This window comes from Schistocerca americana, chromosome 5, assembly GCF_021461395.2.
Source record: "Schistocerca americana isolate TAMUIC-IGC-003095 chromosome 5, iqSchAmer2.1, whole genome shotgun sequence".
In the NCBI taxonomy this organism is placed as follows: Eukaryota; Metazoa; Arthropoda; class Insecta; order Orthoptera; family Acrididae; genus Schistocerca; species Schistocerca americana.
Genome location: NC_060123.1, coordinates 524,288,194 through 524,301,605, shown reverse-complemented (window position 1 = coordinate 524,301,605; position 13,412 = coordinate 524,288,194).

The following is a 13,412-nucleotide window of genomic DNA, read 5'->3' as shown; positions in this document are numbered from 1 at the left end:
ACCACTCGTCGTTCACTTTTCTATACCTCTTTTGAATCTAAGCTTTTAAATAAAATGCCTCTAGTCACTTTGATCGATAATCTACAATGGAAATCTCCGTCTGTGCGAAAAATTTCATCAGTTGTATTTCGGAAAAATATAAAGCTATTAACAACTGGTAACTTGTCACCAGAAAATTAAACACGTGTGTATAATTGTAACTCTCAACAGCTATAAATCATTTAATTTTATAGAAAGCATTTGCTTGACATACAGAAAAGATTACATGTTATGAATCATACTATCTGGGGATAAAAGCTCCTCACCTGACGGCTGCCAAATGACAATAAATATTAGTAAGATACATACTTAATAGTATGTACATATTCCTGCAGTTGTGTGGGTAGCAGCATACATTCACAGTAGACTGGGTCCTGAACATAGGCAGCTATTTAATTATTTAACAATACTAACTACTATTATAAAGATAAATGGGAAGGATAGGGAAGCTTGTGACTTTCAGCTGAGCAGTGCATTGTGGAAATGCAGTGGCAAGAACTGAAAATTTGTGCCATACTGTGAGTCGAAACTGGATTTACCGCTTTTCGTGAGTGCTTGCCTTAACCGCTTCGGCCATCCGGACGCGGTCCTTGACAAACCCAAGTTTCCAACGCACGCAGCATCCCTCGTCCTTTAACCCACTCTTCGGAAATAACTGATTCCCGTAGCAGTTCGGACAATATTAGTGCATCCGAACTGAAGGAAATGTCATGGAACCGTCACGCTGACACAGAAACATATATCCATAAGAGCAGTGTCTCTTCCATCTGATATATAGACTACTGGCCATTAAAATTGCTCACCAAGAAGAAATGCAGATAAAAAACGGGTATTCATTGGACAAATATATTATACTATAACTGACATGTGTTTACATTTTCACGCAATTTGGGCACAAAGACCCTGAGAAATCAGTAACCGCAACAACCACCTCTGGCCGTAATAATGGGCTTGATACGCCTGAGCATTGAGTCAAACAGAGCTTGGATGGCGTGTACAGGTACAGCTGCCCATGCAGCTTCAACACGATACCACAGTTCATCGAGAGTAGTGACTGAGGTATTGTAACGAGCCAGTTTCTCGGCCACCATTGACCAGACGTTTCCAGTTGGTGAGAGATCTGGAGAATGTGCTGGCCAGGGCACCAGTCGAAAATTTTCTGTATCCAGAAAGGCCCCTACAGGACCTGCAACATGCCGTCGTGCATTATCTTGCTGATATATAGGTTTTCGTAGGGATCGAATGAAGAGTAGAGCCATGGGTGGCAAGACATATGAAATGTAACGTCCAGTTTTCAAATTGCCACCAATGGGAACAAGAGGTGACCGAGAAATGTAACCAGTGGCACCCCATACAATCGCGCCGAGTGATACGCCAGTATGGCGATGACGAATACTCGCTTCCAAAGTGCGTTCACTGCGATGTCGCCAAACACCGATGCGACCATCATGATGCTGTAAACAGAACCTGGATTCATCCTAAGAAATGACGTGTTGCCATTCGTGCACCCAGGTTCGTCATTGAGTGCACCATCGCAGGCGCTCCTGTCTGTGATGCAGCGTCAAGGGCAACCGCAGCCATGGTTTCCGAGCTGATAGATCATGCTGCTGCAAACGTCGTCGAACTGTTCGTGCAAATGGTTGTTGTCTTGCAAAAGTCCCCATCTGTTAAATCAGGGATCGAGACGTGGCTGCACGATCCGTTACAGCCACGCGGATAAGATGCCTGTCGTTTCGACTGCTACTGATACGAGGCCGTTTGGATTCAGCACGGCGTTCCGTATTACCCCCCTGAACCCTCCGATTCCATATTCTGCTAACAGTAATTGGGTCTCTACCAAATCGAGCAGCAATGTCGCGATACGATAAACCGCAATCGCAATAGGCTACAATCCGACTTTATCAAAGTCGGAAACATGATGGTACGCATTTCTCCTCCTTACAGGAGCCAGCAGAACAACGTTTCACCAGGCAACGCCGGTCAGCTGCTGTTTGTGTATGAGAACTCGGTTGGAAATTTTCCTCATGTCAGCGCGTTGTAGGTGTCGCCACCGGCGCTAACCTTGTGTGAATGCTCTGAAAAGCTTATCACTTTCCCATCACAGCATCATCTTCCTGTCGATTAAATTTCGCGTCTGGAGCACATCTTCGTGGTGTAGCAATTTTAATGGCCAGTAGTCTAGTTAGATATCTACTTAATAGCACGTAGATATTCCTGTAACAGTGCGGATAGCACCATACGTTCACAGCAGACTGGACCCTGAACGTAGACAGCTATTTAGTTATATAACAATATTACATAATATAAAACAGAGGAATGGGAAGGAAAGGGAAGCTAGTGACTTCCAGCCGAACGGTGCATCGTGGAAATGCAATGGCAAAAACTGAAAATTTGTGCCGGACTGGGAGTCGAATCTGGATATACCGCTTCTCGTGAGGGGTTGCCTTAACCGCGTCGACCATCCGAACACGGTCCCTGACCAACCCAAGTTTCCAACGCACGCAGCATCCCTCGTCCATTAACCCACTCCTCGGAAATAACTAAATCCCGTAGGAGTTTGGACGATATTAGTTCGTCCGAACTGATGGAAATGTCATGGAGCCGTCACGCTAACACAGAAACGGACGTCCATAATAGGAGTGTCTCTTCTATCGTACATATACATAAATGTCGATTAATTTTACTGTTGACTTTATGAATGAAATAAATTTTCACGGTAGAGTCAGAGAGGCAACAGAGTTTTTTAACTTTTTGGCACCACATTGAGAATGTATCATCTAATGATGATCGGGTGACAGAATCTGGCAGTGTATGGTGGTTTATATCATCAGTAGCTGTTGGTGGTTCTTCAGTATAACCTAAACAACATCCACAGTCCTTGGCGGATCCATCGGCACCGACCGAACGCCGCATTATACGCAGCCAATAGCGTCATTGGATGCATTATGGAGGCTCGTGGATACACCACAGTGCTCAGTTTTAGTGACCTGTATCCAATACCACACGGACAAACAGATACTCAGTTTTCATAACAAGGCTCAGGGTACCTCTTTCCAGTCTTTCCAGCAGTTCCGGGAATCGAATCCGGATACTCCACATCACCGTCAGCCAAGCTGACCACTCAACTACGAAGACACACGGCAAATTACACCACATACCAAGCGTTGCAGTTCCAAATATAGTAATAGAACAAGTAGACAACTTGATTTGAATACAATATAGCTTCCAATCAAGCCGAGAGTTTATAACGGTACTTTGCGGGCAGGCGTGTCAATTAGCATCATATTAATTAAAATCGGGGAAGAATTAAAAAGGGGAAAGTAATACAAACTTTAATAGCTGCACAGTATTACTAAGAATCAATAGAATGAAAAGTAATAAAAAGAAAATTAGTAAAGACGAAGCGGGACAGAATGATATAGGGGCGCGTTTGTTTTTTAATACATATAAAAGAACATGTAACACATTATAGAGCTCTCTACCTTCAGTTATCGCGATCAGGATAGTCGATGAGAAAGTGGTACGCGACTGTGAAATGCGTTAAGGAGATTAATTAAAGTCTCTTCAAGCACGTTTAAAATACATTAAGTGTGACGAACTGATCAGAGACGCTTATTGTCGGGTGAAGTGAAAATGATTCCGACATCATAATTCGAACTTTGTGTAAGCTGGTAAAAATACTCTTGGGTAACTATTATGGTTGTGGAACCCACGAAAGTTGTACGCAACGGAAAGCTATAGTTTACGTAATTCTGCATTTTTTGAAACTGTGAAACGCGTGTGCGTGGAACATTAAGAGAATCTTATCCTTGGACGGTTGCGGGGGTAACTGATACAAACAACGCGCCAGCATAAAAATAGTTCGCTTATTAACTACCAGATATTAATTAACGGGGACCTAAAATACTAAAAACAGTGCATACACCATTGTATTGAACCCTGCGTGTGAAAGACAATCACATCGAACATTTCGAGAGCGAAGAATAGACGTTTAAGTGCCGAATTGATGGCCTGGGTCGTGTCGATATTTGGACATTATATGACACGGGTTATTCAGAACACGATGTCGACCATTTTAATACTGGAAAGAAGGATAGGATCATCAACCCCAATCCCGATTCATATTTTATATTTAGTTAGTGAGAAGAAAAGTGATAATAAACAATCCACGATTTTGGCTTCATTACTTAGTCTTGACTACATTATAAACAATATCTGTGGAAGTTGTATGCAACGTATCGTCATAATATTTTGCCAACCAAAATTGTGGGACACCAAAAATGTAACTGGATGAAATTGTTCTTACAGCGGATGTATAATGTGTGAGTGCGACGAACTATATAGCGAAACTGAACATCCATTACGTAATTGCATGTTTATCTGCGAAAATGGTCCTTGTCGGTACATCAGCATAGAGTTCGAATAGAATCGCTGGAAGATTGCAAACCATTCAGATTAATCGAACATCTAAATACGCATAGTGCTGGTATCACCAGGATGTGTTCTTCCTCCTCACCGCCGTGGCAGTAATTGAATTAAGAGTCAGCCGGGAATAACATTTAAATCAGTTGACGACCATTGAGCTAGCGTCACGAGATTTCAAACGTCCACTGCCATGTATGAAGGCGAGTGACACCACGAGTGTTAACGTCGATCGAGGGGTGTCGTCGTGGTCGTATTGAATGACACTGAGGGGTCACAAGTTGGAGTATAATGTTTCTCAATTTTACATCTTCAGTGAGTGCCTTTCATGAGACTGATGAAACGAAATAATTGATCTTACCCTGCGAAGTGTGCATCCAGTAACAGATGGAGTGGATAGCCAGTCGTCAGACTGGGAACTGGGACAAGCCTACACGGGATGTAATCCTTCCCCTCCGTCATACCGTCGACCCAACTCGGCTGCCTCAGCTGGGGTTCGTAATCTGTCAGAAACGGGACGGCGCGGAGTAATTTCCCGGAACAATTAATGTGGCCGGTGCAGGTCACGTGGACGGCGCCAGATAGGGTCGCGATAATCGCCTCGTCGCTAATGTCTGCGAATAAATCACCGTCACCTAGCGGGGTGGCGCACCCCACCGTCTTGCGTGGTCTACGCCTTCCGGACTCTGCGTGCAACGAAATCTTGTTACCCGAGAACCTTGTGTACCGAATGCCAGTTTCTTTTCAGTGTCTGATATACTCCTAGTATGGTTCTTTCTCTACAAAACCCAATACTAAGTAAACTAATGAAATTTAACTGTGAATGTGCCAAAATAATTAATTCAGAACCTTGTTGAAGTAATATTTAATCTCTTGAGACCTGGGAAAATCTGTGCGATACCAGGGCTACCGTAAAACAAAACCCTAAAAATGTAAATTATTTTCCATAAAACCATTGTAAAAACAAGTGAAACAAATAGTTACACTTCCCAAAGATACTTTAAAAAATAAATAAGATGACGCCATGCTGTGGTAATATTCATGTATAAAGTGTACCAGAAGGTAAACATAGGCTCCACTCTATTTAGAACGTGTACCAACAAGAAATAACTTCATCAATCTGAACGGCCAGAGCCAGAACCACGATAGCAGACGCCACATCTCACGCACTCACGAAAACAATCCATATATAGAGACGTAAATTTCCCGAATAGTTTCACCGAACGCACATTCCTTAAAAGACACATAAATATTCATACCTGCGAAAAAATGCTATCGGGCCACGAAGAAGGCGAATATGCTGCTATAGGAATGCGCAGTGTCTGTTCTTACGGACAAATTACAAAGAGCAGATCCCACTCATTCATATAAACGATTCGCCTCGATCGGCGAAGGATCCGCCACATTCAGTGCGAATGCGCGATTTCGTCCAACCTACTGCGAGTATCATCAAGTAGCGAGCAAGGAGGACAACGACAGGGACTGCGGTTAGGTGGAAATGTGGGTGGGCAAATATTCGTCTTTGTATAGTCGGCGCAGATGCGGTGAGCACTGTGTCCAGCTGGTTCAGTCTTTAGTGTAACTGCCTGATAAGCTAGAGATTCCACGTTCAGATTCTTTTCCGACAAATATTTCCACTCTTCGCAGCTGAAACCGCACAGAGTCGTCCTGCTACTGATATAAATTATTCCTTTCCTCTCTTTCTCACCCTTCCTCATTCAGTTTACAGAATATGCTCCTGTTATAAATGCTCTGACTCAAGAGGGGGGCACCAGATGCCTAATTCTACCTTCACCAGCACCTTAAATTTTTTTTCCTAAAATTATAGCAATTGTAACAGTAACTCGGCCACAAAAACTAGTCCATCGCTGTAATTCACTCAAACCCATACATTCCAACTTGCTCATTGTCACTCACCGTTTGAGCTCAACTCATTATCATTATCTCGTCGCGTCTCCCTTACACCATCTCACAGCCACAGTCTCCTTCGCCTTGTCCTACTACTACTGTCTCAACTCAGTATCACTATCTCCCTCTCACTCTCTCTTATTGCTACTATCTCATTCCTTCGTTCCCACTGTTGTTGTCCCTCCTCACTGTCACTATCTTCTCTTCCTCGTTGTCATGCCATAGACTGTCTCTCATGATCACTGCCTCTCAACCACTTCCACTTTCTCCGCTTATTCCTCTCCCACTGCCATTGTCTCCTTTACTCTTTTCCTAGCACAATACTGTCGCTGTCCACTATATCCCACTGCCCCAGTGTTACTCTCTTCCTCTCAGACTGCCATTGACTCCTTCGCTTTTTCTATGCTGAAGCTGGTGTCCAGTATCCTCCACTATTTATTACTCCCACTTTCTCCTCCTCTGTCAGCACAAAGACACACAAGTGTATTTAAAATTTTTGGGAATATATTTAAAGGTGCTGAGGAAGGTAGAAAGAGGTAGCTGGTATTCCAAATTTCACTCATTCTTTTAAACAGGAGGATGTTCATCATTTTTGTGTTCCAACAGGAGTTGTACGCAAAGAAGTGTGATACGGAATTCTAATGAATGAAGACATATGCTTGAAATTCTGTGAGACTGCAGATACTGCGATAATGAAGAGCCATCACAGAGTACAATGAAGATAACTGCGAAGAAAATGTGGGTTACAGGACAAATACTTCAGATGGTCAAAAAAAGAAGGAGGTACAAAAATGTTCTGGGAAATTCAGAAATAGAGAAATACAAACCATACAGAAATGAAATAAATAGAGAGTGCAAGGAAACTGAGGAAAAATGGGTGCATGGAAGACATGACGTAATCGAAAAAGAGATGATTGTTGGAAGGACTGACTCATCATATAGTTAAGTCTGTAAACCTTCAGTGAAATTAAAAGTAAGGGTGGTAACATTAAGAGCGTATTAGGAGTCCCACTGTTAAATGCTGAGGAGAGAGTGGATAGATGGAATGATTACACTGAACGCCTCTATGAAGGTTAAGACTGCTCTGGTGACGTGATAGTAGAAGAAACAGTAGCAGACAGGGAAGAGACAGAGGATGGAATATTACAATGAGAATTTAAAAGAGCCATGGAAGGGCTACGACCAAATAATACGGAAGGGATAGGTAAGGGCATTGCATCGGATTTTCCAAAATCATTAGGGGAAGTGGAAACAAAAAGACTATTAACTTTGGTGTGTAGACTGTATGAGACTGACAATATACCATCAGATTTTTGGAAAAGCGTCATACACAAAATTCTGAAGGTAATAAGAGCAGACCAGTGCGAGAATTATCGAAAATTCACCCTAACAGGCTATGCATCCAAGTTGGTGACAAGAAAAGCATACAGAAGAATAATAAGGGACATTCAGGGTATGTTAGGTTACGATCAGTTTGCCTTTAGGAAAGGTAAAGGCACCAGAGAGGCATTTTTGACTTTGTGGTAGATAATGGGAGCAAGACTGAAGAAAAATCAAGACAAGTTCCTAGCATTTGTCAACCTGGGAAAAGCGTTCGACTACGTGAAATGGTGCGAGATGGTAAAAATTACAAGAAAACTAGGGGTAAGCTGTAGTGAAGAACAGGTAATATGCAATACGTTCTCAAGATTCAAGAGTCAACAATACACTGGAAGACCAAGAACCAAGTGCTCGGACTAAAAATGGTGTAAGACACGAGTGTACTGTTTAATCTATACATCGAAGAAACAATTACCGAAATAAAAGGTAGCTTGAAGAGTGGGGTTAAAGTTCAGAATGAAATGATATCAGTGATAAGATTCGCTGATGAGATGGGATATCCTCAGTGAAAGAGAAGAATAATTACAAAGTTTGTTGAATGGAGTCAACAGTTTGATGAGTACAGAACGCGAGTTGAGAGTAAATCGCAGGAAGGCGAAAGTAATGAGAAACAGCAGAAATAAGGATAGCGAGAAACTTAACATCAGAATGGGTGCTCACGAAGTCGACAGCGTTTAGGAATTCTGTTAGCGAGAAAGTAAAATAATCCGTGACTGACGGAGCAATGCAGACTTGCACTGAAATGGAATACTGGCCAAAAAGTCTACTAGTATCAAACATTGGCCCTAATTTGAGGAAGAAACTTCTGAGAACAACGGAAGAGAAGTGAAACATTTGAAATGTGATGTTGCACAAGAATATTGAAAATCTGGTGGACTGATAAGATAAGAAATGAATGAGGTAATCCTCCGTTAAATCGGCGAGGAAAGGAATACAAGTTGATTAATCTGACGATATATATTTCCGAGATCATCACTGAAAAGAGCAGACACCACACAACCTGCGCCTTTTATGAGTTTCCTATGGCGCCCATTATGGCACAACCTTCAAAGTTCTTCTCTTATTTTGATCCACATGAAGGACACTCAAAACTTAAACAATCGTTAGAAAGAACGAGAAAATTCATAAAACATTACAGTAACAGCAGCGCTTCGAAGTGTATTTTGTAAATGAAACCATATATAATCAGCAAAGAAATTATTTATATTTTTCATCAAAAATTACCTGTGTGATAGTGGTGTGAAAGACAGGCGTGCCAAGTCCTGACTTCCGAGTGACAATATGTGTAACGTTGATTATCCCAGTTATGTCGGACAGCTTCAATACTGAATCTAATTCATGTTCCCTTTTATTACCGTTGATGGATAGTGAGAACACTACATTTGTATCATCACATTTCTTCTCCCTGGAAGCAAACTGACTTTCCTCAAGTGCGTCTACAATTCTGTATAGTCTTCTGTATATTACTCTGGTCAGCAGTTTAGTAGCGTGACTTGTCGGACATATTGTCAGATATTTTTCACAGTTCCGCCCCTTCTTTAGCAATGTGATTACAATGATTTTCTAGAAATGTTATGTCAGGTCACCCGTTTCACAGATTTCTTGAGTCGTCAATGGTTTCTTGCACCTCTACTTCTGCTGTACATGTGATGCTCTGTCCTGCCTTAATTATTTCCTTCTTCATTGTATTCTACCCCTCATCTGTTAAACTACTGTCGGCGCTCTTAATTAGATCACTGATTACGGCCTCAGATAATATCCACTTCGTCTCATTCTGCCGCAAATTTTCAGTTTGGAATTTCATCCAACACTTTCTCTTTGTAATTTTTAAGTCCACACACTGTTCAACAGTACTGCCATATGATCTGAATCATGTCTACACATGAGTATGCTTTGCAAGCCAGTATTTAAAGATGTAACATGTGCAAATTGGTCTATCTTAGACGCAGCCCATTGCCTCCCGTACTTTTTCAGGTACTCATCCTTCGCTACCGTTTTTGAGAGAGTGTGTTTGCTGCAGTTATTTGAAATATATGGCGTAAATCTGTAAATTTCTATCCTGTCTCACTTCTTTTGCCCGCTTCATATTCTTCAGGAACACTATATGATTTCAAGTAACCCATCTTAAGCTACCTTCCATGTAAAAACGCTTCTGTCACCCAGTACACCAGTACCCTGATAATCCAGCTTCCACGGGGATCTGTCAGTGACCGATTATCAAGTACGCCAACTCGTCAAGGACATTTTTAAAGACCTGTTCATAAAAAAGGATTGTCCTAAATGGGAAACTGGTGGTTCAACATACAAAGATAACTAACTGTTGCCCGTTAAACACAACAGACGAGATAACAGTATAAAAAATTAAAAGAATATGTTACTTTCCTGTAAAAAGAAAACTGAATGAAAAGCTAAAAATTTCACTGCGCTATTAAATCATTTTAAGGATCAAAGTTTTAGAAAAGTTCAGTATGACCAAAACCAGCAATTATTTGAAAAATCAAGTACAAGGCAATTAATGAACACTGTTACCAAGCATTTGGTCCAGTTTAATTGACATCCATGTTTTTAGGAATAGCACAGATAACTGACATTGTTGAGGGGATGAAATACGTCGGACTAATGTCAACCAGTTACAGTTTGGCTGATATTTTCTTCTGAGTCATCTGGAACACTGCAGAAATCCTAACTTGCTCATTGGACTGAACTGTTTTTAGACAAACGTTATTTTGTGTGATGTATAGATTCGTAACTTCAGAAACGTTGCATTGCTGGTCACTCTCAGCGAACTGCACTAACACTAAAGGCTTATGAAGACACAACCCAAGAGATGTGACGCTGTAGGTGTCTTTCCTTCGTCACTTTCAGTTTCTGGTGGTGGAGACTGAAAACACTTCCTAATACCACATCATCTGTCAGCCCTTCTTCAATAGCTAAATTTCTGGCAGTGTCGAACCATTCATCAAATTCTTCTGTGGAAAACGCAGTTAGTTCATTAATGGATGCTGAAGTTATCAGTCGTACAGTTTCAAATAGATCAGCTTTTCAGTCTTCATTGCTTCCCATCTCGGCTCTGTGAGGCAGAAATGATTACTGGTGGAGCGCAGTGCCGAATGGTTTCTATGTATCTCGAAGGCGTCAAACTATACTGCCAACAGCGCCGAGCTAATAATACGGGAAAATTTCTGATGTGTTCTGGACCATCTGGTATGCAGAAATATCTAGTATTACCGTGGTCTTACGTAACTAATTCATCCTGTTCACTCTTGTCGACTCACCTGGTTTCTCATATGTTCTTCCCATTTCCTCAATATCTGTACCTGATGCGGGCATGTAAATCTGTACAATATTTCTGTTCACCTTAGATCAATTCATCTATTTTCTCACGTACTATGCCTACTTCCTCAATATATGACTCTGATGTTGGCATGTAAATTTGCACAATGGCGTTTCGTTTCTGGTTGTACACTTGACAGCAAAAGAAGTGGGTCACTGCCGAATACAACCAACATAACGTAGCTGTGTTGCAGGTCTTCTAAACGCCAAAACCCCGTGGGGTACAGTCCTTTGACTACACGCAATGGGTACCGCAAGAGACTACTGAGAGACCAAAGGTCTTTATGGCAGTCAGTCTAAGCGTCAACTAATATCGTCATACAAAACATATTAGAAAACATGTTCTTAGCGATGAGATACCCAATAACACTCATAAACTAACCTTAATTACAACAAATGACATTCCAAAAGTTCTCAGAAAACGGATTATTTTACACATATCGTACAGTAATCCTTAGTCCAAATTAAATACTTGAGCCAATATATGGAGTTACAAAGCTGTACGGCAATTGGAAAAAATTTTTCGCTCTCTAAAAGGTTTTCCATCCATGTGCTGAAGGTCGCTCAACGGCGAGTGGCTCTGGAAACTGGATATTGGACGAACCAGCAGAAAAACGCTATTAACGGCAACAAACACTCTAAGGAAATCTCAACATTAACAGCGAATCACCAGTAATATCATAGTTCTCGGAACACATCAACAGCTACGTGTACACAAATTTGAACTTTAAATGACATGACCAATGTCGTCGTTCTGGACCTGGATTCAAACCCAGCACCTATAGCCATTGCTAACTAAGCTAAGCTTTGTTTGTGCCTTATTGAGACCCGATTACTATGCATAAAGATACGTGAAGTATCGACGTTTGCACCAGTATCAGTTATCAATTCAGATCCTGAAAATAAATGACGAAAATATTTGTACTGAACTGGGAATCCTGTCATAACACTTACCGTCCTGGGAACTATCCCCAACGACGTTTAATATGGTGTCTTTCACAAGGAACAAGGCACACTGATGTTTAAAATTGAAATGCCATCATACAAAGCTTGTGACAGGGATGCGAACCCAGCACCTAGTCGGATTGTTAACGAAGAACAGTCATGCTCAAAAGTATCCGAACGACCTGGATTGCATTTCGCCTGATTCCCATGCAACCCACATAACACAGCTGTCTAGCACGTCCTGTAATCGCTCCTTGATACAGTCGTTTGACTATTGAAAATGGTTCCAACAAGTCACCTCTAGAAAACGCTGCTCTGTACCGCAATAAATCAAGATGTAAAGTAATATCACGATACTACAAATATCAGGGAACACCTCATCACAGACTGTCCTTAAATCTTGTAAGCTCACATTTATTGCAATAAATGACATACCTGAAATGTTAGCACCCTCGTTATTACGTCAAATAGGTAATGCACGTAGTACGTTCGTCGTAATCATGATTTCCTCTTCAAAGTAACATACCATACTTGTTATTTAACACAAAATGTCATTAAAAATTTACGTTATTCACGAGCAGCTGGTTGAGAACATGTATGAAATTCAAATGACACGACGAACCGCCTCATTCTGCATTTGGATTCAAACCCAGGCCATGCAAACTAAGATTTCATGACTGACGGAAATTAACCGTCATTCCTGACTAGGCATAAAGAGAGTGATATACCTCGATTTTAGACAGTATCAGTTAACAAATATCAACTTTAAATTACATAACGTAAACACTTTTAACGGTCGCGAAATCCTACCCTGCATCTATTGTCCCTGTTAATGAACTACGAGAGATTTTAAATACTACTTCTTCACAAGTAACTTACTTGAAATGCAGTGAGGTAAAGCTATGTCTTGGACAGGAATTAGAACCCAGAACCTAATCGAACTGTTATCGAAGCACAATCAACTTTGACATATCGAATTTTCTCGGCAGTAGCTAGGTGTATTAAGTGAAATGACGAGACAAAACATTAATTTTTTCCTTCCCAGGAATCCAACCCGGCACATATCACTGTTATATTCTAACGTGAAGTTTCCCACTCGAAGGTCATGTTGTTTTACTTAAATGATTACAAAAACGGGTAAAACGAACAATGAGGTTGTCAGTATAAGCACATTACTGTTGTCAATATGATGTTGCACCGCCCAGGGCCTTTCGTGATAAAGGGCCCGTTTAGGTTCAAATGGCTCTGAGCACTATGCGACTTAACTTCTGAGGTCATCAGTCGCTTAGAACTTAGAACTAATTAAACCTAACTAACCTAAGGACATCAAACACATCCATGCCCGAGGCAGGATTCGAACCTGCGACCGTAGCGGCCTCTCGGCT